The following is a 16,825-nucleotide window of genomic DNA, read 5'->3' as shown; positions in this document are numbered from 1 at the left end:
GCTCACAACAAAACCCTCTGCACAGGCAAAGGAGATGCAGGAGTTGTGAGCTGGATGTAGGCAGGGTCTGGTTACCCCACTCCTCTGAGCACAAGGAGTCCTCTTGGAAGAAAAGCCAACAGATTTTCATACAAAACTGGGCATTTTTCTCCCCTTTTATTTCATCACATCCCCAAAACGTTTTCGTGGAAACCCTGAGCAAACAGCCTCGCCGAGAGCTTTGTGTTTGCCACACTTTCCCCCGGAGACGCCCGGCTCTGGGTGACCCCTCCGGGCCGGGATCCCACGGGGGAACCCTTGGGCACAGCCTCGACAATCAAATCTCGCATCGGGGAGAAACTCTGGAGCCACAAGGTCCCTGCAGCCGCCCCCTGCCCCAGCGGCATCCCCGGGCAGGGCTGGGGGTCCCCGGGGACCCCTCTCGGCATCGCCAGCTGCCTTCCAGCAGCCCCCGAAGGGCAGCGCGGCCCCGGCAGCGCTGTCAGCCAGGCTCTACGTCTTCCATTAATTCACTTCACACTGTCCATATTGATCGGCTCTGCTCTCTCCCCGGTGCCCCCCCTCGCAGCCCTCCCCCCCGCCGGCTGCTGCACCGCTGGGCAGCCCAGCCTGCATGCTGCATGATCCATACAAACTCACTTACTCAGGGAAATCAATGGGCTCCAAAGAGCACACGCAGCAAGGCGAGGAGTCTGTCTGGGGATCGACCGCCCAGCAAGGAGACACAGAGAGCAGCAGCCGTGCCCCGCCGCTGCCCGGCGCCCCCCGAGCCTGCCCGGGGGTCCCGCTGCCCCCCGCCGCAGCCCCTGCGTGCCACAGCCCCCGCTGCTGACAGCGGGCAGCAATCCCGGGCTCCTGCCGGGGAGGGGATGCTTCACCTCGGCCGGGGGCAGGGGGTCCCGCCGGGATCGCTGCCTCCTCCCCACAGGTCCAAGAGGAAGCTCAGCCCTCTTTGGTGCTGCAGCCAGCGCAGGCTCCAACATCCTCCCTTCGGTTCTCCTCAGCTTCAGCCAAGTCACGCTGCAGCCGTGCCTCAGTTTCCCCCGATTATCCAGCAGGGCGAATCCCAGAATCCCAGCATTATTTGGGTGCCCGGGGTTGATGGATGGCTCATCCAGTTCCACCCCTTCCACCATCCCAGGCTGCTCCAAGCCCCGTCCAGCCTGGCCTTGGGCACTGCCAGGGATCCAGGGGCAGCCCCAGCTGCTCTGGGCACCCTGTGCCAGGGCCTGCCCACCCTCCCAGCCAACAATTCCTTCCCAATATCCCATCAAATTCTACCTTCAGCTTAAAGCCTTTCCCCCTGTCCTGTCACTGGATGCCCAAGGAAGCTGGAAGGACGTTCCCCTTCCAGCCAGTTTCAGGGCTGGAGGATGCCTTGTTCTGCCAGGCCTGTCCACAGCAGCAATAACCGGTTCTGGAGCCCAGGAGAAGCTAAAATTGAGGATTTTTTGCCCCTTCTCAAATCACCACTGGCCCAATTTGCCCTGGGAATCTGTTGCCACTGCGCAGGCAGCACCAGGGTGATTAATAAATCCTGCCAGAAGAGCTGCTGCTGTGCTGAGTTTGCCCATCAAGGAAGGAAATCTTTATTTATATATATTCTATAAACTAATTTTTGCATCATTGCAATAAATCCATCTTCCAGCCGTCAGCTGCAATCCGCCGTCAGGGCCGGCCGCGTGTGGCTCCGGGCGGGATGGGGGGCGGGGGGAGCAGGAACGGGAGCAGGAACGGGAGCACCGGGATCCTGGGGGGTCCCCACCGGGGCTGGAGAGAAATGGGAACTTGGGGCCGTGTCCGGGGAGCGAGGGAGCAGCTGGTGCCGGCCCGGTCTGGGTTTGTCACGCAGGGGGCCCCAGGGCCATCGAGGGACCGGGTTGTCACCGCAGCGAGGAAAAGGGACCCCAGCGGGCTCGGGGCCGCTGCCTCCCTGGGGAGGAACTGGGGGAACTGGGAAGGCCCCGAGACGGTGCTGCCGGCCCAGTACCGGTAAATGCCGGCAATGCCCTGCGTGGCGGGGGGAGCCTCTTCCCAGCAGCCCCCTCCCCTCCCCGAGGCCGTGCGGTTGTGCTGGAGACACCGTGTCTGTCCTCCGCAGGCTCCAGCCCCCGAGCAGAGCTGGGGGGAGCAGCGGCAGAGTTATGGGGACAGCCACTGCCCCCTCCCCAAAGCCATCCCCAGCTCTGGGGTGTCCCTCGGGGGTTCGGTTTGGGGGACAGGAGGTGCCAATGCAGGCTCTGAGCAGCCTCTGCTGGGACCCGGTGGCTTTTTGGGCTGGGACCTCGTCCGGGGGTGGCTGCACCCCAAGGCGGCTGCACCCCAAGGCGGCTGCACCCCTGGGCCACGGAGCATCCCGGGACGGGAACTGCGCCAGAACTCGGGGTTCCCACCCCGCTGGCCCCCGGACAGCCTGAAGGGGGTCCCCCTCTGCCCTGCCAGCCCCAGGAGCAGCACCCCGGCTGCGGGAAGGTTTCGCAGCCCCACCCCATCCCCCGGGGGCGGCTCTGCCCGGTCTCATCCCGGCTCAGCCCGGGGCCGGCGGATCGAAGGCGGCCGAGTGCCCGGGCAGGGATGCACCGGGGGATGAGTCTGCTGGGCCCCAGCCAGGCCAGGAGGGGCCGCGGCCGCGGCTCCAGCCCCGACCCACCGGGGGATGGCAGGAGGGTGAGGAAGGCTCAGAGCAATGCGGGGATGGAGGAAAGTTGCCATCAGCTCCCCTGTTCGGCAGTCAGAGCCCCCTGGGTTCCCAAGGGCTTCCCCACTTTGGGGCCCACAGGGCTGTGTGCCCCCCTCCCCTCCATGGCAGGGGGAGGCTGCTGGGGTGCAGCAAAGCCCCCTCTCCCCACATCCCTTCCTGACATTGTCTGGCAGGATCTGGGGAGGTCGGTGAGGGTGGTGAGCAGGGGGATTTGGGAACTGGGAGCCTCATCACCCAACTCTGGGCACCCAGACCCCCACCCCAGCACATCCCTCTGTCCCGAGCTCCCTGCCCAGCCCTGGAGGGACCCGTCTTGGGGGCCACTGGCCCAGGCTTTAGGAAAAATCTCTTGAGTTGCTTTTCTATCATTTTACCCCGGTTTTGTCCCTTTCCCCCCCTCTCCCGGGCCTGCCAGCCCTGGCACTCGTTCTGGAGGTAACGATGGGCCCTGTGCATAGCAATGAGATTGATTGACCCCGCTGACCCCAGCCAGGGCCAGGGCTCCCTCCAGGGCACCCAGGTCACCGGCTGCTGACCAGCACTGGTTGCCACGGTGACACCAGTGGTCCCCAGGGATGCATGGGGGGCTCTGGGATGCAGGGGGCTGCTGGGACAGGTCAGAGTGTCAAGGCTGCTGTGTTAGTGGGATGCTGCTGTTTGGGGAGGGTGAGGGTTAAATTCCCAGCCCAGGTGGGACCCGAGGTCCCTTCCAAGGGGAGCAGGACATGGGGTGTCACATCACCTGTGTGGGTGGGTGTGGTGCTCTCTGGGGAAACTGAGGCCACAGCAGGAAGCCAGGAGTGATGGGAGCCTGTGGAGGGTGGGAAGAAAGGCTGGGGAGAGGGAAGGGCAGGCAAGGGCTGTGGAGAGGGGGGAGCAGGAAGATGTCAAGGGGGGGAGTTTGGGTGAGGAGTGCAGGATGAAAGGTGGAGGTGTGCAGGGCAAGATGGAGGAGTGCAGGGGTGCAGGGGTGCAGGGGTGCAGGATGAAGGGTGCAGAGGTGCAGGATGAAGGGTGCAGGGGTGCAGGATGAAGGGTGCAGAGGTGCAGGATGAAGGGTGCAGGGGTGCAGGGGTGCAGGGGTGCAGGATGAAGGGTGCAGGGGTGCAGGATGAAGGGTGCAGGGGTGCAGGGGTGCAGGATGAAGGGTGCAGGGGTGCAGGATGAAGGGTGCAGGGGTGCAGGGGTGCAGGGGTGCAGAGGTGCAGGATGCGGGTCCCTCCCGAAGACCCCAATTCCTGGGCTCCGCTGCCCTCTAGCGGGCAGGTCCTGCCCCTCCCGGCTGCGCTGTCCCCGCGCTGTCCCCTCTCGTGGGGCTCCGGGAGCCGCCTCCGCCCTGTCCCCAGGATCCCGCGTGGGATCGCTGCGGTCCCCCGGGGGGACACGTCGGGGCCAGGTCCCCAGGGTGAAGGGGATGGGGGGAGATGCGAGAGGCCCTGGGGTTGAAGCCACCCAAGCCGGCCTCGGGTGATCCCCGTGCGGGGCCCGCGGGTCCCCCCGGGGTTCTCTGTGTCCCCCCCGCTCCTTCCGCGCCCCCCGGTCCCCCCGACCCGCGGCCCTGCAGTGCCCCCGGCGGCCGCCAGGTGGCGCCAAGAGCCCTCAGCGGCCGTGCCCTGTCCGTGTGTCTGTCTGTGTCCGTGTGTCCTGTCCGTGTGTCTGTCCGTGTGTCCTGTCCGTGTGTCCGTGTGTCTGTCCGTGTGTCTGTCTGTGTGTCCGTGTGTCCTGTCCGTGTGTCTGTCCCTGTGTCCGTGTGTCCTGTCCGTGTGTCCTGTCCGTGTGTCCGTGTGTCTGTCTGTGTGTCCGTGTGTCTGTCCATGTGTCCTGTCCGTGTATCTGTCCGTGTGTCCTGTCCGTGTGTCCGTGTGTCTGTCCGTGTGTCTGTCTGTGTGTCCGTGTGTCCTGTCCGTGTGTCCTGTCCGTGTGTCCGTGTGTCTGTCCGTGTGTCCGTGTGTCTGTCCGTGTATCTGTCCGTGTGTCTGTCCGTGTGTCCTGTCCGTGTGTCTGTCCGTGTGTCCGTGTGTCTGTCCGTGTATCTGTCCATGTGTCTGTCCGTGTGTCCTGTCCGTGTGTCCTGTCCGTGTGTCCTGTCCGTGTGTCTGTCCGTGTGTCCTGTCCGTGTGTCTGTCCGTGTGTCTGTCCGTGTGTCCGGGGGTCTGTCTGTGTGTCTGTCCGTGTGTCCTGTCTGTGTGTCCGTGTGTCTGTCCGTGTGTCTGTCCGTGTGTCCTCTCTGTGTCTGTCCCTGTCCTGTCTCTGTATCCCGCCTCCTGTGTCTGTGTGTCTGTCCCTGTGTCCTGTCCCCATCCCTGCCCCTGTCTCCATCCCTGTCCCTGTCCCTGTCCCTGTCCCTGTCCCTGTCCCTGTCCCTGTCCCTGTCCCCAGTCTCAGTCCCGTCTCCAGCCCCGTTCCTGTCCCCAGCCCTGTCCCTATGTGCAGCTCCTCTTTGTCGCTGTGCCCGTCCCCATCCCTGCCCATCCCATCTCCTGGCGCTCAGCGTTCCGCAGGGGCTGGGGACAGGGACCAGCGGGTGTCACCCCCAGCCCCTCTCCGCAGCCGCCCTTGGTGGCACCGGCCGGGCTGAGCCTCGCTGGGCTTGGTGGCACCTGGGTCACCCGACTGTCGGGACACGCGGCCACACCTCGGGCTTCGGCCGGGGACGGGAAAGGAAACTCCTGGTTCTGCTTCTGCTTCTGCCCCTCTGGAGTGGGTGGGACACGGGAAAGGAGCGGAGACCCCGGCCACGGGCTGGGCTCAGGGCACATCTGGGGAGCTGCTGGGGTTCGGCCGCCCCCCGGCAGCCAGGATGGAGCCCGAACAGCGGCCCGGGACAGCGGCAGAGGGGAAGCTGGAGCACAGCACCCCGGGAGGGGCAGGACAGGGCTCAACATCTCCCCATCCCCCGGAGCCTTCCTGCTCCCATCAGGGATTTCGGGAAGCGGACTCGCCAGATCCCGGCCGGTGCCAGCGGGATCAGGGATGCTCGGAGCCGGCGAGCGAGCGAGGCAAAGCCCCCCCGGCCCTGCCCGGAGCGCTGCGGTTGGAGCCGTGGAGTGGAAGTAACAGGCGGTGACACCGCTGCCCAAAAACCGCCACCAGAACAATGAGCGGCAGCGCGGGGGACGCAGCGGCCACGCCGCCCCCAACGCTCGCCAAGGAGCCGGGGACATCCTGGGGACATCCTGGGGACATCCTGGGGACATCCTGGGGACACCCTGCACCTGCCCGGGGTATCCCACCCGAGACACGCCCCACGCACCGGGCTAGGTGGCCCAAAGGGGTGGCGGGGACACCGTGAGGAAGGACTGGAAGTCCCGGGGGTGGCACTGGGACAGAGCGGGGCCCAGCCCGGGCTAAGCCTCCTCCGGGCCTCGCGGGGACAAAGTGAGGGAGCAGAAAATGGCAGGAGAGACAAGGCAGGAGCGGGGATGCTTCGCCTTTAAAATAATGCAGCAAAATTAGCAGCTCTGCAGTCATTAATATGCAAAAATGCAAATGAAGAGGTAATTAAGCCGCAGTCCTCGGGAGGATATTTCCATCATAATGAATTCTATTGTCAGGGAAAGAGCAGCCAGGCAGATTTATGGTGCTTACATGAATAAAAAATATGAGTATCCAAGAGGTGTCCTTGCTGCCGGCTGCTGTCCCCTGCCCCAGCCGAGGAGGGCACGGGGCACTCAGGAGGTCCCTGTCCCTTGTGCCATCCCGACTGGCACCGCCCGTCCCCGAGGCACAGCAGCAGCCGGGGACTTGGGTACCTGCAACAGGGTGGGGGAAAAACAACTCCTTCCTTCTCCTCCCTCCGGGCCACAGCCCCCGGCAAACCCCGGCGAGAGCCGGGCCAGGGCCGCGCCGGTTCCCCGGGGCCCGCAGAGGGACTGGGGACCCCCGAGCCGGGAGGTGGCTCTTCCCTGCGGGGTGTCCGTGTGCTGGGGCTCTCCCAGTGACACCCTGGGCTGGCAGCGACACGGACTGTCTGTCCGTGTGTCTGTCCGTGTGTCTGTCCGTGATCTGCTGGGACCCGGGGTCTGGACACATCGGGATCCTCTCGTCCTTCGCCCGTGGGAGCGGGACCATCACCTGGCTCATTCCTCTCCTCCCGGCCCGGGTGACACTGGGGGGCACAGGGACACGGGGACACCGGGAAGGTGGGGACTCCAAGGTGGGGCGACCTCCCATGGGTACCCCCAGGATTTGGGGAGCTGTCAGCCAGAGCTCCGAGGCACGCAGGTGATGCCCCAGCCCAAGAGCCGCCAGCCCTCGCCCATGGGGTCGGTGTCCGTCCGTGGGGCCGGAGCCCTGCCCTGAGCCCTGGGCAGCCTCCAAAGCTGGTGGGCGAGGGCCGGGGCTCAGCCTTCCCCTTTCATTCCCTCCAGCGGCGTCCGCCACGGAAAACAAACCCAAACGCACCCAAAACGAAATAGTTGGCGGCGTGCCACCCTGCAGCTGCCGGCTCCGGCTCAGCCTGGCATTTTTCAAATGTCAAGGCAAAAGGCTGCGGGGCCGCCCGGCTCGGGGGGCTCTGCACCGGCGGGGGGCTGGGGACAGGAGGGGGACGGGGTGTGGGAGAGGGGGAAGGGACACCCGGCACCCTCGCAGCTGTCGTTGTCACCCCCGAGGTGCGCTGAGCGCTGGGGGAGGCGCAGGGAGCTGCGCTGGATGGGAGGGAAGCGGCTCCATCTTAGCGTCGATGCGGTCGAGGCAAAAGATGATTAAAGAAAAAGGGAATAAGAGCAGGAAAGGAGACGGGGAAACAGGAACAGCTGCTCCTGGGGATGCAGGGCTCTTTTTTTGCTTTCAAAGCCGCAGAAGTTGTTGCTCGCAGGTTCGGGACCCCCTCCCACGGTCCCCCTGGCCCATGCTGTGGTGGCGAGGGTGGCCGGGCAGCTGTGGCCGGAGGCCGGAGCCTCGCTGGCTCTCTGAGGATCCAGGGAGCCGCCGCTGAGCTCATCCCCAGCCCGGCCATGCCCTCGGCTGGCTCACAGGAGCGGTGCTCCCCGCCCGGCGCAGCGCGGGGCTCGGGGCTGCCCGGGCACGCGGGGCCGGTGGAGCCGTGGCCAGCAGGACAATCCTGACCCTCGGCACAGCCCTGCCCTGCCCGGCTGAGGCAGCAGACACAAGCCCCGGGTCCCCGTGGCCCCCAGGCGGCCCCACCGCACACCTGCAGCCCCGCTGGATCACCCCCAGCTCCTCCTCCCCGAACTCCCTCTCCACATCGCTGCCTTTTCCCGAGGGAAGCTCAAAGCCCGGCTGCTCCATCCCTGGGCAGGTGGGCACCTCCTGTGTGCAGCTGGGGGCTGTGGCTGCTCTGGGACACCTGCACAGGTGGGTGACACCTCCACGGAGCAGCGTGGGAGCTGTGGGACCGCAGTGGGCACTGCCACCCCCTCCCCAGAACCCTCCTGAGCCCCAAAAGGGTCCGTGGGTGCCAGCAGGGCTCTGGGGGTGTTTTAGGAATTTTGGAGTGACTCGTGGCTCTCTCCTTGATGTGTCCCAGTCCCACATGCAGAGGGATGTGGTCGAGGGTCCCGGGTCCAGCTTTCAGGGTTCGGGTGCCCCAGGTGGGGAGGGATCTGTGGGTTATGGAAGAGCAAAAGGGATTTGTGGTGGTGATGGGCAACAAATTGGTATCAAACCAGCTCGTGAGGAGCCCAGAGATAGAGAGGGCTGAGGCCAGAGCTGCCCCATTTTTCTCCCAGGAGCTTAGGGGGCTGCAGGGTCCCCACCCATTGTCCCAAAGCTGCCAATCCATCTCCCGGTGGATTTGAAGGGTCGGGTGCTGTGCGGACCCGAGAGAGGGGGACACTCTCATGCCACCACCCCAGAAGGACCCCTGAGGGCACCAAAGCATTTTCTCCAGTCATGGACCCTACCCAGCCCCCACAGGGTGATGTCCCTGCCCCACTGGCCACTCCCTGTCCCCCTGGGGACACAAGAGATGTTCAGCACCACGGGGGCTGTGGAAGGAGCCGGCTGGGAGAGGAGCACCCGTGTTTACATTGGGTGCCTCAAAACCCCCTCCAGCATCCCAGCCACCCTCCCCCTCGGCAGCAGCTCCTCTTGAGGTTTGAGGTGACATCCTGCCTTCTGCATGTCACCCTGCCCCGGGGGGCCCTGGAACCGCAGGGGCAGGGCTGGGGGTGCAGGTCCCCCTGCCCAGCTCCGGTTGCACCAGGGAAAATGGCAATTACCCAGAGCAGTGACCCCCCACCCTCCTTGCTGGCTTGTGGGGGCCCACAGATTCCTTTCCTGAGCACCCCATCCCCGTCTCCTGCCACGGTTCTGGGCTAAACCATGCCAAAATTTGGGTTTCTAAAGTACCAGGCAAGGAGAGCAGCAAGGTCTGAATCCCAGTGATGTCCTGCTGAGGAGAGGTTGGAGCCTTCTGCATCAGGGCTTTATTCTGGCAGCGTGGTGGGGGGGCAGGATCAGGGATAAACACCAGGCTCTGCCCCACAGCCCATCCTGGCTGCCCCACAGGGCCTGGGCACCCACAGAGGCACCACACAGCCAAAAAACAGAGACAAGGGTGGTGCCAGGCAGCTCGGCCTCTGCTTCCTGGGATGCTGGGGGCTGGAGGGGGGATTTGAGGATTGGGAGCAGTCCCTGTTCCCCTGTATGGAGCAGATTCTCCCCACGTCTCCCATGCCTATGATGAGCTCATGGGGCTGTGCCTAAGTGAGGTGGGTGTCCCACAGGGGTGATTTGGGTGTCCCACAGGGGTGATTTGGGTGTCCCACAGGGGTGATTTGGGTGCTCTGGCAGGGGTGATTTGGGTGTCCCACAGGGGTGATTTGGGTGCCCTGGCAGGGGTGATTTGGGTGCCCTGGCAGGGGTGATTTGGGTGTCCCACAGGTGTGACTTGGGTGCTCTGGCAGGGGTGATTTGGGTGTCCTGGCAGGGGTGATTTGGATGCCCTGGCAGGGGTGATTTGGGTGTCCCACAGGGGTGATTTGGGTGTCCCACAGGGGTGATTTGGGTGCCCTGGCAGGGGTGATTTGAATGCCCTGGCAGGGGTGATTTGGGTGTCCCACAGGGGTGATTTGGGTGCTCAGGCAGAGTGATTTGGATGCCCTGGCAGGGGTGATTTGGGTGTCCCACAGGTGTGATTTGGATGCCCTGGCAGGGGTGATTTGGGTGTCCTGGCAGGGGTGATTTGGGTGTCCTGGCAGGGGTGATTTGGGTGTCCCACAGGGGTGATTTGGATGCCCTGGCAGGAGTGATTTGGGTGTCCTGGCAGGGTGCTGTGGGTGCCCTGGCAGGGTGCTGTGGGTGCCCTGGCAGGCAGGGCCAGGGGAAGCCAAGGCACTTGGCACTCATTTTGCTGCAGCACAGCTCGATGCAGAGATAAGATAAGGTGTCTGAGGCTGCCAAGGTAAACTGAGGTCACTGCAAACCCCAGCAGGTGAACACAGAGTGTGTGTAACACCACCAGAGTGGTTTGGGCTGGAAGGGACCTTAAAGCTCCTCTTGTCCTTCCCCCTGCCATGGGCAGGGACACCTTCCACTATCCCAGATTGCTCCAAGTCCTGTCCAACCTCTCCAGTACTTCCAGGGATGGGGCAGCCACAGCTTCTCTGAGAACTCTGTACCTCTGGGCAACATCCAGGTGTCTATTTTCATTTTAGGAAGATTTTTGTCCCTTCACTCATCCCCTGGTGTGATAAACTGGCACCTTTTCCTACAGTGCTGAATGCTGAGCAGATCTGACGGCAGGGCCAGGGGGTTCCAAGCTGCTTTGTGCCTGCTTTTGCCCAAAATCTGAGCAAGGTGCTCTGTGGGAGAGGGGCAGCTTCTGGGACAGGCAGGATTTTTGTATTTCACGGTTTCAGTGAGGGGTTGAGGGTTTTCCCTGGTGTGGGGAGGGGCTGGGCTGTCAGGGTAGCTCCCAGCCTGTCCCAGTTTGCCCATGTTCCAGCCAGCAGCACCCCTGGCACCTCCTGGGGCTGGCAGGGCTGGCAGATCTGTCCCCAGCAGCTCCTGGGAATTCTCCAGTGCTCCCAGACATGAAAAGCGTTGGAAGCAGCTCCAAAAACCAGTCCAGGAATGGCAGTGCTGGGTCTTGGCCACAGGCGTGGGCAGCCAAAGTCATCTTTCTGCCTCTACCTTTCCCATATCCAAATGTGGTTTTTTCTTCCTTAAACTCCTGATTTTAAATAAAACTGTCACAAAACCCCCTGACTCTTTGAGCTGGAGCTTCTGGGAGGGCTCAAAAGAGGAGAAAACTCTTGGGTGTCAAAACTCAGGACTGGGGGTGAGCCGGGTGCCCAGGCCAGGGGCTGTCCGTGGGAACGAGAGGCACATCCAGGGTTTCACGAAGGTAAAAGCCCCTTTGACAGCCCGAGGCCTCCTCTTCCCCCCGGAGGATGCTCCCACAGCCCCCCCGGATGTGGGTTAGCAGGGAGCAGGGTGGGGAGGGGCTGCAGGAGGTGGGGGAGGCATCGCAGCCGGATTCGAACGGGAGCTGCCTGACAGATGGGGCTGCCCTACATTTCACGAGTGGCTGCCGTTAATCTGCTTCCTGCACCCTCCCCCAGCCCATCTCCCTGCAGCTCGGGGCTCCCCGCTGCCAGGGTGGGGGCACCAGGGCCCTGTGGGGACACAGGCTGAGGGTCACGGTGTGGTGGTGGCCATCAGGTGTCCCCAGCCTTTGGCAGGGCTGCCGGGAGCCCACCAGCCCGTGGGCAGGATCACAGCACCCTCCTATACCCTAAATGTCCCCTGTCCCTTGGGCACAGCCCAAAGCCCAGCCCTGGGGTGCTCATGTCCCCTCCTGACGCCCCCACTGACAAACTGGCCACAGGCAGGGGCAGAGGGGTTGTGCTGCTGTGTCCTGTCACACACCCAGGGCTGAGCATCTCTTCAGCCTCCTCCTCTTCCTCCTTCTGTGTGCCTTTACCCACCTTTGGATTTCATCCCCTGTCCCCTCTGTGACCCCCTCTTCCACAGAACCCTGAATGCAGGGGAGGGGCAGCACCCTGCAAAGCATCAGGGAGGGACCCGACAGCTTCAGCCATAGAACAGGCATCCACGGCCAGGCTGCTGCCCACTGCCCTGTGCCACTGCCCTGTGCCACTGCCCTGTGCCACTGCCCTGTGCCACTGCCCTGTGCCACTGCCCTGTGCCACTGCCCTGTGCCACTGCCCTGTGCCAGCCTCCCTGCCTGCCCTGTGTCACTGCCCTGTGCCACTGCCCTGTGCCACTGCCCTGTGCCAGCCTCCCTGCCTGCCTGGGGACAGGGCACAGCTCAGGGAGGCTGCTCTGCTCCCCTTGGCAGCCCCCCAGCTCAGCCCTGCCAGGAGCTCCTGCTGCTCCTGCCTCTCTGCCGCAGTGACGTGAGCTCCCGGGGGTGCCGGCCGCTATTTTCACCAGGATTGGGGAGGTTGGCTTCCCCCCATGCGACATCTCAGCTTGAGGAAGTGAGAGAGAAGTGGTGCCGTGGTGGGAGGACACGGCAGAGACGCATCTGCAGCTGTGGTGAGGATGGGCAAGGCTGGAACATCTACAGCATCCCTGTGCCCAGCAATTCCTGGGAGAGGGGCTGGACTTGGGGCTGTGCTATGGCTGCAGCCCCCAGCAGCCTCTAGGATAAGGTGATGTGGGGTTGTGTCCCCAGGAGAAGCACACCCAGCCCTGAGCCCCTTGCTGGGGAAATGAGACATAAATTTAGGTCACTCAGGGGTCACACAGGGGGAGCTTTCAGCAGCTGAGGTTCTTCCCCCCGAGGCTGCTGGCACTGCCCAGGCTCCCCAGGGAATGGGCCCGGCCCCAAGGCTGCCAGAGCTCCAGGAGCGTTTGGACAGCGCTCTCAGGGATGCTCAGGGTGGGCTTGGTGGGGGGTCTGGGCAGGGCCTGGATTTGGACACAATGATCCCTGTTGGGGAAGGTGAAACAGGGAAACCTTATGAATGTGATTGTTTGGCACTAGATTGTGAAAATATGAAGGCTAGAATCAAAGTAGAAATGAAAGCCTGCTTTGAGTTATAGGATACTGAGTACTGGTTAACCAAAGAACAATAGCCTAGCCAGCTAGATGAGAATCCCTGTTGATAAAACAATGTCCTTCTGCTGATAAGAAGAGTCCAAAAGTAAAGAAGCAAGGAAAGAACTTGTAAAGCTCTGTAGAGTATAAAATGCAACACTGTATGTTAATATAGGGAAGCCCATAGGTTGTATGTAAATTCTTTAGTGGGTGTGTCTCATGGTGATTGGCTTCTGGTAGTTAGAATATTCACGATAGAAAAAGATATATTGGATTGTAACAAGAACTTCGCTCTCTTTGCTCTTTGCTCTCTTTGCTCTCTTTGCTCTTTACTCTTACCTCTTACCTCTTGCCTCTTCTCTCTTCCCTCCTCCCTTTACCCCTCTCCCCTCTCCCCCCTCTTAACTCTCAGCCCCCTCTCCCTGTTCCTACCCCTCTCGCCTTCCCTGCTCTTTCCCTCTGTTGCTCTCTTACTCCCTCCCTCTCCCTTCCAACCTCACCTTCCCTGCTCTACCTGTTCTCTCTCCCCTCCCCCAGACCACGTGGACGCCAAGGCTGGTGGCGGACACGGGTCTCCCCTCCTTTTACTCTTATAATAAATCGCTTATACTTGAACAGCTTGACCCTGGAGAAGTCTCTCACCGCGAGCGAGTGTTTTTGCAACTACAATAGATCCCAACTCAGGATATTGCAGGATTCCATCCATGTCACACGCAGGGACAAGGAGGTGGCGCAGTATGGAACAGGACAAGGCCAGGGTGGATGTTCCAATATCAGCAGGGCTGGATCCAGCAGTGGGAAGGCAGATGGGGCAGGCGGGGCCCACACCACCCCTGGGCCCAGACCATGAGAAAAGAGGATGGAAAATGGGGCTGAGATGGAAAATTGGGCTCCTGGCTGAGCCCTCTCCTGCTGCAGCAGAGCTGTCACCAGGATCCCTCCCATGGACTGGGGACAGAGCCTGGAGCAGGGACTCACCTCACTGTGGTTTCTATTACTCCTCAAACGAAGCTGAAACTTTGACATTAGATCACGAAACACACCGAGGGAAGAAATCAGGGGAGGGAGGGGAAATCCCCTGCTGGCTCCCAGGGAGGCACCGCGGTGTCCTCTCCTCCCACCGAGGCAAAGGCACAAAGGCCACCCTGGTCCTGGTGCTCGGATCAGCTCCCTCCCCTTCAGTGCACGTTTGCAGACTGAAACCTCCTGATCCTCTCCCACTGGAAGGATGAATTCACTGAGCTGTTTAGCGTGAAGAATCAGGAAAAGTTCTCCAAGAATGGGACATTCACATCTCATTGACGTCCAACTCAGCCAGGCAAAACCTTTCCACCTCCCCCTGTCCCTTTCCCACAGTGATGAGTCCTTTTCTCACAGAGCACCCAGCCCTCTTTGGGGACTTCTCCAGCTGACGGGGAATACATTGGCAGTCCTGGGTGCTGTCTCCTTCCTTGGCCATGGGCAGTATTTACCCTCAGGTTTGACAGCTGCCCTGCTGTTTTCACCTGTGAAGGTGCTGGATGTCCCGTGTGCCATTTGGACAGACTCTGTGAGCTCCTGTCCCTGTCCCCTGCTCCGTGCCTGACTCCCATGGCAGCTGTCTCCTCTGCTCCAGCTCTCATTTTCCTTCTCCCTCCTTCCCTCTGTCCCCATCCCCTTTTCCAGAGCCTCCAGCCTGTGTCTCTGCCCAGACCAGCAGGTTCTCCCACCCCTTTCCAGGTTTGTCCCACCATGAACTGCCTCAGCCAACCTTCCCCCCCCACCCTGGTGGGGAACTCGGTCCCACCGGGCTCCTCGGGGCTCCCCTGGAGATCCCCTGGCCTCGGGGCTGGGGCTGAGATGGTTTCTGGGGGCGAGGGCGCCTTTTCTTTCCATTCAGAGGAGATTCCCCCGCCCTGAACACGCACTGAGGGTTTCCTGCCCGTGGGCGGATTCTATTTTGGGTTGAAGCCGTGCCGGGGGACCCCACCTGGGCCCGGGGATGCCGCATTTCCTCCTCCTCCACACCATTCCCAGGGCACTCTCATCACCCAGCTCATTGTTTTGTCGATTTTAAAGGCATTTTCCAAGCCCCCCGGGCAGGATCGAACTCCCCAAGGAGTTCCCCAGGGATCCCAGGCTCTGTGAGGGATGATTTCCCATTGCTCGGGGAAAACAGAGCAGAAGGACCCGGTCCTCACCCGGACCAGCCAGGGTGGCATTTCTGTACAACCAGAAATCATCTGAACGTGACAATTTGGGGACAGCTTTCTTCGAGCCCTGTGAGTGTCCTCAGGGCTGGGCTGCGTCCCCAGAGGTGCCACTGGCAGCCTGCAGATGAAGGGGTTGGAGACCGTGGTGGCCCTGGGAGGTGGCCAGAGGGGTTTTGTCACCTCCAAAGTGCCACAGCAGCGTTGCAATGGAGCGGTTTTGTGTTTTTCAAGCCTCCACACACAACACGGGGCTTGCACTCAGAATTCCCCGGTGAAGTTCCCGAGGAGCCGCCCCGAGGCTCTGACACGGGGCTGAGGAGTTTCCATCAGGGCTGGGGGCTGGATCCCCCCCCCCCCGAGGCTCACAAGGGAGGATCCCAGGCTTGTCCCCCAGCCCTCCCCCGTTGTGTCCCCTCCATCCCAGGCTGCTCTGCAGGGCCATGGCTGTGCCTGGCAGGTGCCTGTGGATGCTCAGAGCCCATCTCACCACCCTCTCCCGTGCCTCAGTTTCCCCAGCAGCAAAGGCGGCTGGGGGCTGTGCAAACCCCTGGGCAAGCTCTGGAGGAACAGCCGGGCAGTTCACAGCGGGGATGTCCCCTGCCCAGCCCCGGGACCCTGGGGACAGAGACACAGCCTGGGGACACACACACAGCCCTGGGGACACACACACACAGCCCTGGGGACACACACACACAGCCTGGGGACACACACACACAGACCTGGGGACACACACACAGCCTGGGGACACACACACACAGCCCTGGGGACACACACACACAGCCTGGGGACACACACACACAGCCCTGGGGACACACACACACAGCCTGGGGACACACACACGCAGCCCTGGGGACACACACAGACCTGGGGACACACACACAGCCCTGGGGACACACACACAGCTCTGGGGACACACACACAGCCCTGGGGACACACACACAGCCTGGGGACACACACACAGCTCTGGGGACACACACACACAGCCTGGGGACACACACACAGCCCTGGGGACACACATACAGCCCTGGGGACACACACACAGCCTGGGGACACACACAGCTCTGGGGAGACACACACACAGCTCTGGGGACACACACACACAGCTCTGGGGACACACACACACAGCCTGGGGACACACACACACAGACCTGGGGACACACACACAGCCTGGGGACACACACACAGCTCTGGGGACACACACACACAGCCTGGGGACACACACACAGCTCTGGGGAGACACACACACAGCTCTGGGGACACAGACACACAGCTCTGGGGACACACACACACAGCCCTGGGGACACACACACACAGCCCTGGGGACACAGAAACAGCCCTGGGGACACACACACACACAGCCCTGGGGACACAGACACAGCCCTGGGGACACAGACACAGCCCTGGGGACACACACACAGCCCTGGGGACACACACACACAGCCCTGGGGACACACACACAGCTCTGGGGACACACACACACAGCCTGGGGACACACACACACAGCTCTGGGGACACACACACAGCCCTGGGGACACACACACACAGCCCTGGGGACACACACACAGCCCTGGGGACACACACACACAGCCCTGGGGACACACACACAGCTCTGGGGACACACACACACAGCCTGGGGACACACACACAGCCCTGGGGACACACACACAGCTCTGGGGACACACACACACAGCCCTGGGGACACACACACACAGCCTGGGGACACACACACGCAGCTCTGGGGACACACACACACAGTTCTGGGGACACACACACACAGCCTGGGGACACACACAGACCTGGGGACACACACACACAGCCTGGGGACACAGACACACAGCTCTGGGGACACACACACAGCTCTGGGGACACACACACACAGCTCTGGGGACACACACACACAGCCTGGGGACACACACACAGCTCTGGGGACACACACACACAGCCTGGGGACACACA

This window comes from Cyanistes caeruleus, chromosome 25, assembly GCF_971803275.1.
Source record: "Cyanistes caeruleus chromosome 25, bCyaCae1.hap1.1, whole genome shotgun sequence".
NCBI classification, from domain to species: domain Eukaryota; kingdom Metazoa; phylum Chordata; class Aves; order Passeriformes; family Paridae; genus Cyanistes; species Cyanistes caeruleus.
Note: the sequence above shows the minus strand (reverse complement) of the source record.